Source organism: Castor canadensis, chromosome X, assembly GCF_047511655.1.
Source record: "Castor canadensis chromosome X, mCasCan1.hap1v2, whole genome shotgun sequence".
In the NCBI taxonomy this organism is placed as follows: Eukaryota; Metazoa; Chordata; class Mammalia; order Rodentia; family Castoridae; genus Castor; species Castor canadensis.
Genome location: NC_133405.1, coordinates 77,225,404 through 77,243,889, shown reverse-complemented (window position 1 = coordinate 77,243,889; position 18,486 = coordinate 77,225,404). Strand labels below are relative to the sequence as shown.

General features: G+C 39.9%; 1 long non-coding RNA gene across 1 annotated transcript in view; it reads left to right on the top strand.

Moving 5' to 3' along the window:
- Positions 1-18,486, top strand: part of LOC141419406 (uncharacterized) — a 49,013-nt gene that overhangs the window by 5,589 nt on the left and 24,938 nt on the right. Inside the window, exons 2-3 of the long non-coding RNA XR_012444170.1 lie at positions 6,575-6,704; positions 7,213-7,297. This is a non-coding gene — a long non-coding RNA (uncharacterized lncRNA). The remainder of the gene's footprint in view (positions 1-6,574; positions 6,705-7,212; positions 7,298-18,486) is intronic.

Here is an 18,486-nt window from a genome sequence, read left to right as displayed (position 1 = left end):
TGGTCAAGAAACTATCTTTCTATCATATTGAGGCCAGACACAGGATGTTTTTCAGCCCAAATTTGTAGTCTATCTTAGCCTGGAGGGACAAAAGAAGGTAAATGATAGAAATAACATTATTACAGCATCATATGCATATACAAGGAAGGAAACTACTATATTACTTTTCAGATAATGTACTGCTATTGTGCCCAGAGACTATATAGTAATCATAATAATGGCTTCTGGCTGAGACTTTATGATACCTTTCCCTAGTGAATTTCAAAGAATAGGGCAAAGGAACCCAGAGGGTCAGATTTGAGAGGTCAAAAAGTTGAAACCAGCATCAGCTGCTATTCTTGTTTGAGGTGCAGCACCCAGCATGTTGAGAGGTCCTATTAAATACAATGGAACCAACAAGCTGCCTCAATACTTCTTTCCTTTGTCCTAAACAAGATTAGAAAAGTATAGGTCATGCTTTCCTAGTAATATAAATTTCATTTTCCCCTATTAGCAGCTCTTGGAGGGGTAAGGGGATTGGTTTTCTATGAGTTATTCAGCTTTTGTTTTATATGGGCCCTGTATTAGATCTCAGGAGGAGAAAGAATCAAAGGCTTTTTTTTTTTTGCTTCAGAGGGGTGTATAGTCTAGTGGGGGAGAAGAAATACAGGAAAGCAATACTCGGACTGCACAGAGTGAGGACCAAGTGAGAGGTGAGTGTAAGTCAGGGGGTTCAGGGGATAAAAGGAGTTTGGAGGTTCTTGGACATGTGTCAGGTATGCTGGCCTGGGGGAAGAATTAGGAGTGTGTTAGGCAGTGAGGAGAACAGCATATTGAGCATGAGGAAGAGCTGTGGCAGGACTGTGAACCACGTATTTGGGAGTCAGTGACACTTGTAGCATAGTTCAACTCAAGGGTTTGCTCCAGGGGGCAAGCAAAATTCAGAGGGGGTTAAATAAGACTTAACAGGGGAGTCTTTGGAACATGGGATGTTTTACTCTTGAATTCTCGGTTTCTGCTTTATAAATGTGGAAAAGAGAGTTCATGGTCACACACTGGATAGTAGACAGCTGAGGCAGTTACCTTTAGGGTTCGGATGATAGCAATGAGGAATATATATAATTTATGATGCATTTTCTATTTTGGCAGTACTTGGGTTTGAACTCAGGGATTGTGATATATGTTAAATATACTCTATGTTACCTGCTTGAGATAGCCTATTCAAACAAAGTGGACCCATTGCAGACAGTCACCAACCTCCTGCTTCCTTGAAGCATTATAACAGATAAAAAACCTGTTGGTTGAGCTCACTGTCCTGTTAGGTGGAACTGAGTTGCTGGGGGAAGGAGGGAACAGAGGATCCACAAATTGAGGCCAGATAAACAACATGCTGATTCTAATCTAGTGTCTAGGGTGTCCCCCCCCCACCATTTGCTCAGGTGCTTTGACTGCTATGTTCAAAATTATCTTAGAAAAAGGCAGTTACTGCCACTTGAGCACTTCCCCTCTCAAGGTGAGCCCTTGAAACATGTTGGGAAAGGCTGAGTTACTCAAAGTTAAAGAACAGAGGTCTGGAGAAAACATTTCCATTTTCAGTTGCCAAAGACTGTTGGAGAATCCCCAGATGAAGCTAAAACAAACAGCACAGCATACAAGACCTTGTTGCACAGTTCCAGCTACCAATGAAAAACATTTGTGGCCTGGCAGCACTGAGCAAGGTGGGAGCAGAGGTGGTGATAGTGAGGAACTATGTCCAGACTCAGGACAGGACCATGGACAGAGATCAGCAGTCATGTTTAACCAGATCCCACAGTGGTCCTCCATCATGGGGCTGTGTGCCTGGGTGACATTATAGTTCTGTGGATAATGTATAGAGTGCATGATGTGGGTTTTGGGCTTCCTTTGGTTGGGCACTGCCAGAGCACTCTGCACAGTGTGAGCTCTTTCTCAGGCATAGATTCACAGGTCTTATTCAGTGTGGGAGGTATTAATAGTGCCAAATCAGCACTGATGGGAATTGCAATGTAGTGTCATGGTTTGAAGACTGATCCCCAAATGAGGAGACACAGACAGACTGAGCTCAGCTAGCTCTAGAAAAATCTGACCTGGAGCATTTTGGACATGGTAACTTCTCCTTTAAGAAAGAATCTCACAGGACTCCTCTTCATGTAAAATTCAATACCTCAGAGTGTACGCTGCTCACCTTTACCCCACAGACCCAGGTAAGGGAAAGGCACATGAGCTTTGTTGTAGTGGAAAAGCACTGTGCATTGGGTAAAATAACCTGGGGTTCTTTCCCTTGCTAGTGTGATCTTGGGCAGTTTACTGAGTCTTCCTCAAAATAGTCTCCTTATCTGCAAAAAAGGGGTCAATGGTAGTAATCTCTACCTCATAGATAACTTGTGAAAGAAACTCATGAGTTCATGAGGTATGAAAATACCTGGCAAAAGGCTAGGTATATACAGTAATGGCATATAATAAGCATATCTGCTCATGTTTATTCCCAAAGCTCCTGCAATCTCCCTGAAAGAAGGCTTTCCCAAGTTTTTTATGGAGGTGTGCATTTACTTCTATCCATACCAGAAGTTCTTATGATATTTTCCTTTTACCCTACTGCTGCTGATTATGGTGGCAATAGTGATAGTATAATGTGAAGAATAATGACTAAGTCCATGAAATAAATAATACAGGTTAAAAAGATAGAGAAAGTTTACTTTAGGAAGGAAACAGAAGCTGTGGTTGGTTTTAAGGTCTAATCTTTCCCGAACTACTGTCTCCAGGTCCATTCACATAACATGTGACATCACCCTGAGCATTGCACTAGGGAGCACACAGCACAATGTGTCCTAAGAAGCTCCTGCCCAGAATAGAGGGTGTGTTTCAAAAGAATGCAGGACAAAGCAGGAAAAGATATGTTTCTATTCATCTAAAACAAATGCCCTCTGAGCACCCTTTTTGGCCACATATAAACCAACCCATTGGCATCTAGGACATGTAGAGTCAATTCATATCCAATGTGACAATCTGTTTCGAGAAGTCAATCGGGGTCTTCAGCTTTGTTAAATTACAGGGAATTCCCTTTTGTTATTTCATACCTCCAAAGTCTTCTATGGCTCCTTAAAGTCGGAAAAGCAAATGTCAAAATTCCTAAGCTAATAGTCACGAAACTGCCCCAACCAGTCTTTCCAGCTCCACATAGCTCCTGCTCCAATACACAGATATTTTCCATTTTATATCTTTGCTCTGGTTGTTCCCTTAATCTAGAATGCCCTTTCTGGGCTGCTGCAACAAATTACCACAATCTTGGTGGCTTTAAACAACAGCAATGTATTCTTTCATAACTCTGAAGGCCACAAGTCTGAAATCAAGTTATGAGTAGGGCCACACTTCTTCTAATGGGTCCAGGGGAGAAACCTCCCTTCCCTATTCCAGCTTCTGGTGGTTCCTAGTGTTTCTTAGCTTGTGGCAACATAACAACAATCTCTGCTTCCATCTTCACACAACTTTCTTCCCTGTGTCTCCATATTTCACATGGTGTTTTTAAATTTTTGTATGTTTTTCTGAGACAATCTCACTATGCAGCTCAGGCTGGCTTAAAACTTACAATTCTCCAGCCTCAGCCTCCCCAGTGATGGGATTATAAGCAAGAACCACCATACTCTGCTGTTTGTCCTCGACCTCTTCTTCTTCCTCTTCCTTTTTCTCCTCCTCCTTCTCCTCATTAACTTCTTCCTCCTTCTCCTCATTAACTTCTTCCTCCTTCTCCTCCTTCTCCTTCTTCATTGTTTTGGTGATAATGTCTTGCCATGTACTTCAGACCCTCCTTGAACTTGTTATGTAGCCCAGGTTGGCCTGGAACTCATGATCCTACTGCCTCAGCCTTCCTGATTTACAGGAGTGTATTACCATGCCTGGATCTCATCTTATTTGGGCTTTTTCACTGTATCTAGGTCCTATGTGTTAATCTAGGATGATCAGCTAGGTGCTGGTGGTGCATGCCTATAATACTAGCTATTCAGGAAGCAGAGATCACAAGGATAGGAGTTTGAAGCCAGCCTGGGCAAACAGTTCATGAGACTCTATCTCAAAAATAAAAATATTCAACACAAAAAAGTGCTGGAGGTGTGGCTCAAGAGGGGGAGTGGCTGCTTAGTAAGCATGAGGCCCTGAGTTAAAACCCCAGTACTACCAAAACAAAAATCTAGACTGATCATATCTCAAAATCTGTCACTTAATTATACCTGCAAAAACCCCTTTTCCAAATAAGTTTGCACCCACAAGTACCAGGCATTAGCACTTGGTCACATCTTTTGGAGGTCACCATTCAACCCACTACATCCTTCCAGGCCAAATTCATATCTCTCCTTTTGACCTTACATATTTTTATTTTGGCTTCATTCTCCCTTCTATATTATATATTATGGGCATGTGAATGAAATCTCTCTCTCTCTCTCTCTCTCTCTCTCTCTCTCTCTCTCTCTCTCTCTCTCTCTCTCTCTCTCTTCCTCTCTCTTTTCCACCAGAGGGTAAGCTCCTTAAGGATATGGAACTATGTCTTATTTATCTCTATGGAACTTATTGATTATCCTAGCGCCTGACATATAGGAGGTGCTCAATTAATTATTGTTGAAATTTTAAAATGGTTGATGTACCTTTTATTTCCAAGGTAGGGAGAAGTAGTTGTGAAAAGCAGGCTGGCAACAACAATCTGCAGAGCTATGATATAGATAGAATAAGTGCTTGAGTCTGAGAAATAATCAGCTGCTCTATCACCAAAAGGCAATTGTAACTCCCTGCAGTATTACAGTCTAACAGGAAGGGGTTCTTGAGAATCTCCAAGTCAAACCATCCTGTCTCCAAACCTTAGCCTACCTTTCAGCACATATTGATTTACTCAAGTACATATCACTCACTCATTCAATTAATGGAGCACCTATGTGTCAAACACTAGGCTAGGAAAAGTAAGGAGAAACATAAATCCATAAGATATAGATGTTGTCTTTTATGAGCTTAGAGCTATGCAGAAGGACAAAATGTGATAAAATACTGATGAAATACTGTCAAATATGAGTTAGAAAGCCAACTGCCTCAATAGAATTTAGAACCATGGACTTGGCTAGGAAAGCCTGCCACTTTTTTGCTGAAGCATCCATGTTCTTTGGATTTCATATGATATAACACAAATTACTCAGGGAATGTATTCTCTCCCCATTTTACAAATCAGAGCATAGCATGCCTTTTTACCAAATTCTGTCTACCCACCAACCCTTTAAATACAAGAGTAACCTAACTCTTCATTCTATATTGAAACAGTGAGAGGTTAAGGCAGGCCAACAGGCTGTCCATTTGCATTATGTCACTTGGACACACAATACCCCCCTAAGATCCTGGAAGACATTGTGAATAGGACTTTGGAACTACAATCAGGTCCCAGATACTGGAATTAAGATGCTTAACTAAAGAGGGAGAGTTAGAGGCTGTCTTAAATTCCCAGAATGAAGTGGGGTAAGTTGGAGTGATGAGGGGAGAATTAGAGAATATATGCCCCATTTAGGGCCTGGGGGCAAAAAAGGTAAGAACAGAATGTTGGGACAGGTGAAGGGAAGTAGTCTTGTTCACATATTCCTCAACATAAATTGATGAAAGGAAGCCCAGGGGGAGAGGAGATAGAGTGACAAGTCTCAATACAAAATTGTGGGTGGCAGATTGTTAGAGCCAAGAAGCTGAAAGCTGAACTTCTGAGCTTCCTGTGGGGTTTTGGTTTTGATCTAGGAGATTTATGATATCAACAGTGTACATGTGTATGGTGCTTTACAATTTATAAAGTTATTTCACACGTACTTTCACATAGCCTTTAAAGGATTGATTATTTTTTTGGGTGGCACTGGAAATTAAAGTTGGGGCCTTGTGCTTGCTAAGCAAGTACTGTACTACTTGAGCCATGCCAGTCATTAAAGGATGGAAGGAATGGAGAGATCCACACCCTCAACAGTGCTAGAATTCCATAGAATTCCATGTTAACCATTTCATTTCCTCTTCATACAATATTTTTTGAGGGAGGGTCTCACTATTGGCACAGGCTAGCCTAGAACTTAGTATAATGTATTGCATATTATATTATATCAAAATTATTATATTATCATGATTATTATTATTATACCTATCACTTAAAAGAACAGGAATCAAGCCAAGAAGGGCAAGTGACTTATCCCCAGTTACACAATTGATAAGGATAGAGTTGAACCTTTACCAAAAATACCAAACTATTTGCTGTTCTCAGAAGCTGTATGCTTTTTTTCCCTCTGTACCTTTGTACAAGTTCTTTGTTTTACCTAGAAAGTCCTTCCCTCTTTCTCTGGTGGTTCCCTGCTCATTGTCAAAACCTAGCTTGAATGCCACCCTCCTTACTGAAGCTTTTGGTGACTTCCTACATTCCCAAGAATGAGTGGCTATTTACTGAGCTCTTCTGCCACTTTGTATATTAAAATCTCTACTAAAGAACTTATCTCCTTCTCTTATAGTGTTTGGGTATGCTTCAATTTCTACATTTGAATGAGAATTTCTAGCTCTTTCTTTTTGTCTCCCCATTCTCTAGACAATATCAGGCACTTACATTTGAAGAATAAAATTTCTAAGTAAGTGAATGAGTTGAAGATTTTATGCACACTCTTACACCAGCCATGGCCCCACAGATGACTGTTCTGAAGAGAAGGCTCCAAACAACAGTGAGTCCTTTCTTGAGCATGACTTAGTCAATGAGTTAATAAAAAAACCTGATGAGGCTGGGCCAATTGCCAAGCTCCCCATTCAACATGATGTCACCCTGACCAAGACTATTGTCTCTGCAAGAGGTTCATTCAGTTCCAAGGTTGATGTGACCCTATGGACAACCCGTCCCACAGAAGATGTCCTCATTTCCCCCTCCATGAACTCAGACAGCCTTAGAGATGGGAGAGAAGTTTGGAGGAAGAAAAAGAAAAAGGAAAAAGGAGAGTATGGAAAGAAAGAGATAAAGAGGAAGACATGGGAGAGAGAGGGGAAGAGCTAGAAGGGAGAGGATACCAGAAAGAGGCAGATGTGCCACCTTAAATCATACGGTGGATGTAATACGAGTTCAAAGATGACACCATCTTCATGTAAAAATATTATCAGCTGCATTCCCCAAAGCATATACTAGTAACACACTCATCCATACAATACTAATGACAAACTCCTGTGCTCTTTACATTTCAGAAGACTGGTATCAAGATGCAGTAGACACAGGCTATGGTGTGAAGCAGATGAGGATTCAAACCCTGAGCTGTGTGATGTTGGACAAGTAAGAACTCTGATCTAATTTTCCTCGTAGGGCTATCTAGTTTATGAAGATTAGTGGTACTATACATAAAGTGCTTAGCAAATGTACAATCAATAAATGATAGCTACTATTATTACTGTGCTATCAGAAGGCTACATAGTGAAAAAACAAGCTTTGGAAACAGACCTTGCTTGAATCCTAGTTATGCTATTTACTTGCTGGATTTCATGCCCTTCTAGAAAAATTAACCCCTTCCCCTATTTGAACTGCTACCTAGAAGGTATAATATGAGAATCAGGAGCATGGCTGCTGGAGATTTAATCCTAGCTCTGCCACCCTGTGATCTTTCGATGCTGGGAGTGGAATCCAGGGCCTTGAACATCTAGGCAAGTGCTCTACTTCTGAGCTACATCCACAGGCCTTTGTGTTTCAAGACAATGTCTTACCATGTAGTCCAGGCTGGCCTCAAACTTGAGATCTGCCAGCCTCAGCCTCCTGAGTGGTAGGATTACAGGCGTGAGACACCATGCCCAGCACAGACTTATCTACCTTAAATCCTGACACCTACACTATTTCTCAGTGCTCTTCTTTGAATGCTGTGAAGTATGTCAAGTGTGTCAGAAACTCATTCTGGAAAAGCAGTATAGACTCATTCTCAATAAATATGCCAGATAGGCTCTGACTTGACTACTTACTTGTTAAAGGAGATATGGATTTTGAACACTCGGCCACATAGCACTTCCTAAGTAACTCAGATATACTGCTCCCCTGCCTTGCAGAAGTCATTGAATATTCCCTTTCTACAGATATCAAAATTCTCTTCTGCACATTTGGCCATTCTGCCAACATTCCTTTACCTTTGTCTGACCTAATCAACTAGAATTTAAAGCTCTAAGATATTAATTTCCACAAACATATTTGCAATCCAGCAAATTTGGCTAAAAACACATTCCTGTAAAGAGAATCCTAATTCTCCCAATTCTCTATTGACTCCTAATATAAAGTTGAAGGCATGTTCCCATGGAAACTGTCCCCACAACACGCTGAATCAAAAGCTTTTGGTGAAGAAGGGTCAACTATGCAGTGTTGGCAAGGACTGGGCAAGACTGGGCAATATGTGAAATGATGTACATAAAAGCAAAGTAGTATAAAAATAGAAAATAGTACTAGTAGCAGCAGGAGGACAAGTATCCACTCTTGGTCCTATAGCCATGCTTGCCTACTTACAGTTTCTGGAAAGTACTAAGAACCTCCCTACCTTTGATCTTTGCAAATGGTCTTCCACTCCCCCATAATTAACATCAGCACTTCCTGTCACTCTTTTTTCCTCATTAAAATCTCCATAGCACTTACCATCTAAAATACCAGTTATTTTACATATTTGTTCACTTTCTACACTTCTCCCATTAAAATGTAAGCAGTAAGAAAACACAGATTTTGTTGTTTCACTATTGAATCCTCATCCCCTGATACCTAGTAGACACTCAATAAATATTTGTTGAAAGAAGGAGTGATAAAATGAAAGAATATTGTCACTGTCTGAACCCCCTTCATCTGGTTAACTCCTCTACTGCTTCCAAGATGCAGCTGAAATGCAAGGAAACTCTCCCACTGCCTGAGCCTTGTTTGGATCCAGTCTATACTTTTCATATATTTTCTTGCTTGTTATCTGTCCCATTCAAGACAGAAGCTCATTTTCAGTGTCTACAATAGAGCCTGCATGTAAGAGGTGCTTCCTAAGTAAATTATGAATGATTTAAAAAGATTGAGTCAGTTATATGATGGAGCGGGGGAGGGGGTCTCAGCTTAAGCACATGCTATTTAGCATTATATTCAGGCATATATAGAATACTTACAGGGTGATCTCCTAAGGGATCCTTTTACATGAGGGATTGAAAAGCCTTCTGGGAAAGAATACCATAAGGAAAACAGAATGGAGACCCATGAGGTTGAATAAACAGCAGTAAAAAGCATGAGAGAGGAAGGTAAAACTCAATATAGCACCAGTTGCAGTGTCTACCATTCAACTTGTTCACTGATCCACATCTTGGGACACTCACATCTACATCTGAAAGAGAAGAAGAAAAACAATGAGAGCTTTTTCACCAAAGCCAGACCAGATAAAAGAAACATGAGGCAGCTTTGGGAGCTTTATTTATTAAATGTAACCTAACTATGGAGGCATGGCCTAGCTTAAGAAGATCCATTTTGTAGACAATAGGACTCTCAAGATTGGCTCCTGGTGGCAGCACTATCTTTGTTGTACATTGGCAGTGGTGGTAGTGGGGACAGCAGTAGTGGCAGCAGCTCTAAAAGTCCAGAGGCCTGCAGCTAAGTTCTATAGGGAAAGAAAAAATGGTAGAAGACAAATGTCAGCAGAGAAGCCTGTACTTGCAAACAAATTTTCTGGCAATGCTTGGAAAGAATTAGGTTTTGATATACGAATCATACTGATTTACTTTGTAGAACCATTCTGTGCCAACTCTAGCATATTCTCTTTCCATCCATAATTACCAGGAACTACTTAGCCTCAGTTGCCTCAGTCACTCTAGCAATTTTCAGTAAACTCATCTCCCTTTCTCTGTCTCTGTGTATCTCTGTCTCTCTGTCTCTCATCTCCATTGGTTATATTTTAAAATTAAAAACAATAGGAAAAGGGGAACAGGTACTAGAGAAAAGGTTAGATCAAAAAGAATTAACCTAGAAGGTAACACCCACGCACAGGAAATCAATGTGAGTCAATGCCCTGTATAGCTATCCTTATCTCAACCAGCAAAAACCCTTGTTCCTTCCTATTATTGCTTATACTCTCTCTACAACAAAATTAGAAATAAGGGCAAAATAGTTTCTGCTGGGTATTGAGGGGGGGGAGAGGGAGGGGGCGGAGTGGGTGGTAAGGGAAGGGGTGGGGGCAGGGGGGAGATATGAACCAAGCCTTATATGCACATATGAATAATAAAAGAAAACTGAAAAAAAAAAACAAACAAGGAGGGGTAGGAGGGAGAGGGAGGGGGTGGAGGGCAGGGGGGAGGAATGGAGGAATGTATGCATATGTGAATAAATTAATTTAAAAAAATTTTTAAAAAGAAAAAAAATTAAAAACAACAGCTTTAGGGTTGAAGGCATAGCTCAAGTGGTAGAGATACTGCCTAGCAAGCATGAAGCCCGGAGTTCAACTCCCCCAGTATCAACCCAAAAATATGATAAAAACAACACCTTTAGTGAGATATAATTCCCATATTAAACAATTCTCTTCCTTCCTTCCTTCCTTCCTTCAAGTCTCACTAAGTAGCCCAGGCTGGTCTCGAACTGAGCCTCTCAAGTGCTGGGATTACATGCATGCACCACCATACCCAGCTTTAATGTTGGTTTTAATTTAACAAAAATGGTATTGGATCATTCTATAACAAAGGCAAATTATATTGAAATACAGGTAAACCACATTTGAGAGACCTATGATAGCATACACACACTTTAAAACAATTTTATAATTTTTATCTGAGCCAGGTTCTTTCAATATAGCCCAGCCTGGCCTTGAACTCACTATGTAACCCAAGCAGTCCTCAAACTCATGATCCTTCTGCCTCAGCCTTCTGAGCACTAGGATTTCAGGTGGGTGCCACCAAGCTCAGCTTAATTCACCATTTTAAAGTATATAATTCAATGGTTTTTAATATATTCACAGGTTGTGCAACTACTGTTGCAATTTAGAACACTGTCATCATCTCCAAAAGAAACATGTAACCCTGTATCCATCAGCAGTAATTTTCCACTTAGCCCCACATTCCCCTTCATGTAGAAGTATAATGAATACATGAAGAAATGTTCAATATCCTTAGCCATAAAGGAAATGCAAATCAAGACTATACTACTATTCCATCTTACCCCAGTCACATGTACTCTGTCACATGTGGAATCTAGTCCTTCAAAAATGAATGACAGGAGTATGAAACAGGGACTGTTTTAGGTGGGAACCAGCAGAAGGTAAGAGAGCAAAAGGAGAGGTTGAAGCAGGATTGAATATGATTGAAGTACTTCATATGCATGTATGAAAATAGAACAATGAAAATTGTTAAAATTTTTTACAAATTAAAATTATTTAATAAAAGGGAGTAAGGGAGGCCAGGTACAGTGGCTCATACCTGTAATCCCAGCTACTCAGGAGGCAGAGAACATATTATTAAATATGTTTTCTATACCTTTAGCTTGTATCTGTTCTTCTATGCCTTGAGAAGATTGTGGTTCAAGGTCAACCTGGGCAAAAAGTTAGTGAGTCCTCATCTCAACAAACAATCTGGGCATGATATTTCACACTTCTAACTTGAATCTGTTTGGTGCACACATGTTTACAATTGCTACCTCCTCCTGATGGATTGTTCCATTCATCAATATAAAGTAAGTTTCTTTGCCTCTTCTGAATAATTTTAGTTTGAGGTCTACTTTGTCAGATGTCAGTACAGCTACTTGTGCTTGCTTTGGGGCTTGATTTGCTTAGAAAATATTTTCCATCCTTTCATTTTATGCTTATGCTGCTCTTTGCCAAGGAGGTGCACTTCCTATAGGTAGCATATGGTTGGATCTTGTTTTTTTTTAATCCAATGCTTCAGTATGTGTCTTTTTATTTTTATTTTTTGAAGTACTTAGGTTTGAACTCAGGGCTTAACTCCTGAGAGGCAGATACTCCATCAATTGAGCCATTTTTGCTTTAGTAGTTATTTCTCAGATAAGTTTCATGTCTTGCCCAGGACCAGCCTCAAAGCACAGTCTTCCTACCCATCACCTCCCATTTATTTGTGATTATAGATGCACAGCACCACACCTGGCTTATTTGTTCAGATGGGGTCTAGCTAACTTTTTGTTCAGGCTGACCTCCAAAGGTGATCCTCAAGAGCTTCACCTTCTGAGTAGCTGGGATTACAGTCATGAGCCCCCATGCCTGGCTCCAGTCTGTGTCTTTTTATTGGAGGGTTAAGAGCATTAACATTCTAAGTTATTAATGAAAGGTATGCAGTAATTCCAGACATTTTGTTGTTTTCATAGTGTTTGTTTCTTCCATGTTCTTCATTTGCTTATTCATATGTCTAGTGAGAATTATTCTTTCCCATATTCTCATGGTTGCATATATCTTCCTCTTCTCTGTGTAGGATTCCTTTAAATACCTTCTTCAGTGCTGGTTTAGTGTTCATGAATTCCTTTAACTTCTGTTTATCATGGAAAGCTTTTATTTCTCTTTTAATTATGAAGAATAGTTTTGCTGGATACAGTAATCTAGGTTAGCAGTTATTTTCTTTCAGCTTTTGAAATGCATCATTCCATGCCCTTCTTACTTTTATAGTCTCTATGGAGAAATCTGCTGTTATTCTGGTGGGTTTGCCCTTTTTGGTGACTTGGCACTTCTCTCTTGCAGCTTTCAATATTCTTTCCTTGCCCTGTATGCCTAATGATTTAACTATAATATGCCTTGAGGGGGAGGTTCATTTCTAGTCTTGTCTGTTTGGAGTCCTTCTGAAAGCCTCCTATACCAGGATGGCTATCTCTTCCTCAAGATTTGGGAAATTTTCTGTTATTATTTTATTGAATATGTTTCCTATACCTTTGGCTTGCACCTGTTCTTCTATACTTATGATTCATAGGTTTGATCTTTTCATAGTGTTCTGGAGGGCTTACATGTTCTATTCGTACTTCTTCCTCTCTTTTTTCCCTTATCTTCATTTGAATGTTCTAATACATGTATCATGTCTTCAAGTCCTGATATTCTTCATTCAAATTGATCTGATCTACTAGAGAGACTTTCAGCTGAGGTTTTCATTTGATGCATTGAACTTTTCATTTCCAGAATTTCAATTTGATTTTTTGGGGAATTTCCATACCCATATTGAATTCTTCTTTCATTCTCTTCAGCTCTGAGTTTTTTGAAATTCATTCAGGCATTTCTTCATGTTCTCTTTAATTTCATTGATCATTCTTATAACCATTTAAAAAATTATTTGAGATTTCATCCACTTTCTTATCATTAAGTTTTGGAGGATTCATGTTGTCTTGGTTTTTTTTTTAAATGTCTTATGTTTCTGTGTTAGGATTTGTGCATTTGAGGCCAAGTCATTGGTTGAAGTTTAATCACCTGTAGTCTTTCATGTAAAGTATTCTTAATGTTCAGGCAGGACCATGTAGCAGCATTGAGATGCTATTTGTCGTTACTGGACTTTGGGTATGGTACAACAGCCAAGCATGCTCAGAGCACCAGCCTAATCCCCAGCACTGCTCATATCAAGGAAAACTTGCTGGAGTCTCTTATAGATGTGTCAGTTATCCACTTTGGGCTTCTTTGATTATAGAAGCTTCCCTTCTTTGTGTACTAGGAGTTGCTGCTGGCTATGGGCACTTTAGTTCTGGGCATGTTTCCACTTGCTCCACTAGCCCTTCTCAGTTTGTGTCCCCAGAACTAGCAGGTGTCCAAGCTTAGAGGTAACTCCCAAATGCATTAGAGATTGAGGGAGAAAATAGGGCACTGAGTTCTGTACTGGCAGGAGAAGAACTGAGGAATCTAGGCACTCTAACTGGTTTCAGTGCTTTCAGATACTATGCAGCAGTTCACCTCTTTGTGTATGTGTGTAGAAAGAAGGAGGCGGGAAGTCATATGAGTTGAAAGGATTGGGTTCTGGGCCCTCTGACCCACCTGAAAGCAAACACACACCAGGATGCAGTTCCCAGAGTTGGGTCTCAGTTCACCTTCTGAAAGGGGCAAGGAGTGGAAATCACTTGATTTAGAGGGTCTGGGCTCAGACCTCTCAGATTCACCTGGCAGCCAACATGTAGCTGGAAGACAGAACCTGAAGGCTTGGTGCTCTGTTTCCTCTGTGATGCTCAGGCAGTGGAACTTGTTTCTTGCCAAGGAGAGCAGAGTCTCTGACCATCATGTCCTCCACTGCCCTTTTTTGCTTTAGTTATTTTTCAGGTAAGGTCTCATGTTTTTGCCTGGGGCAGGCCTTGGAACATGATCCTCCTACCTATGTCCTCTCAAGTAGTTGAGATTATAGACATGTACCACCACACCCAGCTTATTGATTGAGATGAAGTTTCACTAACTTTTTGCCCAGGCTGGCCTCAAACCATGATCCTCATGATCTTTGCCTCCTTAGCAGCTGTGGAGGATTTTTAGTAGTTGGTCACAACCAAAGCTGAAAGACAGAATCTGTCGTAAATGTCCATAAGTGTCTTGCCATAACATTATCTGAAACATATTTCTGAACCAACTAAATATACCAATATGCCCTCTCTACCTAGCTATCCTACAGGCACTTCAATCTGAATTTATCATACTTACAGTTCTAACCTGTCTCCTAGAAACCTCAGAGTCATTGTTGCCTTTTGACTCTATGTCAGCCTATTCCATCTCAGAAATCTCTCTTGAAGAGTTGGGCATGATGACACACACCTGCAACCTCAGCACACAGGAGGATCATGAGCTGGAGGCCAGCCTGAGCTACGTGGTGAGAACTTGTCTCCAAATAATAACAACAAAAAATATCTGGGTATGGTGGCATATGCCTGTAATCCCAGCACTTGAGAGACTGAGGCAGGAGGATCATGAGGAGGACCATTGGCTACATAGTGAGACCTTGTCTCAAAAAAAAGTAAACCTCTTTTGAATATACTCCCTTTCCCCTTTACTCCTATTAGGTTAAACCCTCATTCTGAACTAGTGTAGAAGCCTCACTAATTTCTCTAGTTTCAGTCTTGTTAACCCTATTTAATACCTCATAGCATAGCTGGTGCAATTTCTTTTGGTGTTACTGGGGGGTTGAGCTCTGGCTTTGTGCTTTCCAGGCAAGCACTCTACAACTTGAGTCACAGGCTTGGTCCTTTTTGCTTTGAGTTTGTTTTCCAGATAGAGTCTTGTGCTTTTGTTCAGGCTGGCCTCAGACCCTGATCCTCCCACCTCCACTTCCTAAGTAGCTGGCAATATGGGCATGAGCCAACATGCTCAGCTTGTTTTTGAGATGGGATCTCACTGACTTTTGCCTAGACTGGCCTCAAACACAATTCTCCTATGTCCACTTCCTGAACACCTGGGATAAGAGGCATGTAACATCATGTCTGGCCCTGGTGTGATCTTTTTTTAAAAAATAAAAACTTATCATATTATTACCTTGCTGAAAAGCCATTAATGGCATCTCAATACCTACAGGGAAAGTATCCCCCGATCCATCCTTTAAGCCTCATCACTTACCCTTAATTTCCACGAGTACTTCTCCAATCAAACTAACTTTAAAATTTCCCTAATGAGTCATGCTCAGTCATACCCTCATTCCTTTTCACATTCTATTTTCTTTGCTTAGAATATCCTTCCCATTCTCTCTGCCTAGCAAATTTCTATTTATGCATTACTCAGATTCACAGGTCAGCTTCTATGTGAAAATTTCCCTGACTTTCTAAGGCAGAGGTAGATGGTTTGTCCTCTATTTTGTATAAAATCATACCAGATTGCATTATAATTGCCTTTAAAATATGTTTGGCTCCTCTAATCTCAAGGTTAGGGAGTAGATCTGGGTAGAAACCATCTTTATATCTCTAGCCACTAGTACAGCAGTTGGTATAAAACAGGCACCCAGAAAATATTTGTCAATGATCAATCCTTCACCAATGTAGTCTTGTTGAGGCTTTCAAGAAAGTTACACTGGCAAAAGGATGGAAACATCATAAACACCTGGATTCACATGCCCACTGTGATAAATTCATGCTTTAATGCTTGGAAAGTTCTTATGCACATAAAGAGAAGATTTTCTCCCATCAGACAAATTCTCTTTTTCCTGTTTCCATTTCTGGTTTTTATTAATAATTTTTGAGGCAAGTTCTCACCCAAATTTATTTTTAAGTGAGGAAATTCTTTGGGCGGTACTGGGACTTGAACTCAGGGTCTCACATTTGCTAGGCAGGCGCTCTACCACTTGAATCACTCAGTCATCCCTGTTTTGTATTGAGTTTGAGATAGGATCTTGTGAACTATTTGCTTCAGGCTGGCTTCAAACTGATTCTCCTGATCTCTTCTTCCTGAGTAGCTAGGATTACAGGCATGAGCCACCAGCACCCAGCTGAGGAAATTTTTTAGAAATAGGAAAATATTAGTCTTTCTCTTCAAGTATACAAACATATATTTTTGAAAAGGAAAAAAAATCCACAAAAAGTTGGTTGTTATTTGTACATTAAATACCTCAATTTATTTTAAGTACAGTCTGGCAAATTTTTTTTAAATGCCCATTACCAATATTCTTTATTAACCTGCTGAATAGTAGCTGACTTTCTTACCAACTGACCTCACAAATATCTACCTCATTAGCTTTACCAAACAAAAAAAAACCATTATGAGACAGAAAATTAGTCAGAAAAGAGTAAAAAAATTAGTCATTGTTTTAAAGTGTATTAGTGTGTACCCTCTAAAATGAAGCCTACATCTACTGCTGAGTTGAAGAGCCTGCATTAAGGTTATAGCAAACAACAAAAAAGCACTTTTCCAAGAAAAATGTCAGGGATGTTATAGTTAATAATCTGATTCATGAGTCAGATAGAGGGTTGTTCTCAATGACCTCTCACTTCCCTTTCAATGCCAACTTTTTATGGTTCAATAAAGTCAAGTCTTTCTAACCTGTGATTTAAATATATTTACTTTAAATAAAACCTGCCTTACCAGAAATCATATTTGTTAATCAAATCACATTTTCAATGCCTTTCATTACAGAATCAGAAATAGCTTGCATACTGGGAAGAATTGGAACCAAGTAACAAATTCAAAAGCACACACTGAGGCTGGGTGTAGCTCTACCACTGTAGAGTACTTGCCTAGCAGGTAGAACCCTGCATTCTATCCCTATTACTGCAAAAATAAGCCCACATTCAAGAATGCAGGAACTCTGGGCTGGGCTATAGCATGCACCTGTAATGCCAGCTCTCAGGAGGCTGAAGCAGGAGGATTGAAAGTTGGAGGTCAGCCTGGGCTACATAATAAAGCCGTCTCAAGAAAAATAAAAAATAAAAATAAGAGGAATGAAAGAACGCTTTTAAAATTACAAAGTCAAAAGGGAAGAAACAGGTCATTTTCTGTTAAAGTGCTATTAACAATCATCAGAACAAATGAAAAGATACAAATAGTACCTTGCATTGGCAAAGCGAGTGTCAGATCAGAGACTGAGTACCTCTAGAAAATATACTTTCAAACCAAAAGCTATTGGTATCTTTTTATTTAATTGAGTAGTTTTGAACTGCTTATAATTTAAACTTACAATCTTTTTCAATACAATCAGGAAACATTTTTAGAATAAAAACCATTCCTTATCTCATGGTTTCTTTTAGAGCCAATTTCCCCACATGGTGCCCTTCCCTCCAGTGTAGAAAAATCTCAAACAAGGCTTTAAGAGAAATGTAACACAGTTGAGCTCATTGGCTCTGATAACAGTCAGTCTTGAGGGTTCACATTCCCTCATGTCTTAAGCAGACTCTTTTTTGTACTAGGGTTTGAACTCAGGGCTTCATACTTGGTAGGCGGGCACTCTACCACTTGAGCCATACCTCCATCCTTTTCTGTTCTGGTTATTTTGGAGATAGGGTCTCACTTTTTGCCTGGGTAGGTTTGGGCCATGATCCTCCTATTTATGCTTCCTGCAATAACTGGGATGATAGGTACACATTACGATGCCCAGCTTCTTCTGGATATCCAAATTCTTTATAGCACCTACTTCTTCTCAACAAAAACAGCTAAGTTTTTGTTTTCCACGCAAAAAGTTCTCACATAAGCAAAAGGTCTCACTTTCTGTAATGGTTTCAACTGCTTTCTCACAATGTTCTGTTAAACATTCTTACTGTTATTTCTACAGAGTCAAATAGTCTGCCATTTCTCTTTCAGGTTCAGTTTGCCCCTCTGATAAAGGTGGGAAGAGTAACATATTTCCAGATCTCTGAATGATATAATGGAGGTGGTGATTTGTGGTGGTAAAGACAAACATAGGATTGGGAGACCTGGGATTGAGTACTGATTCTACCACTAACTAGCTATGTGACCTTGGGAATCATTCCCTTGTCTGTGCCTTCATTTTCTCATCTACAAAAACAGGGATAATAGTACTAATTTTTGTAAAGTTGATGTGAGCCCAAAATGTGAAAGTGCTCCATAAGCTACACAATTGTAGAAGTTGTTTGGTTTTGAAAGAAAACTGGTT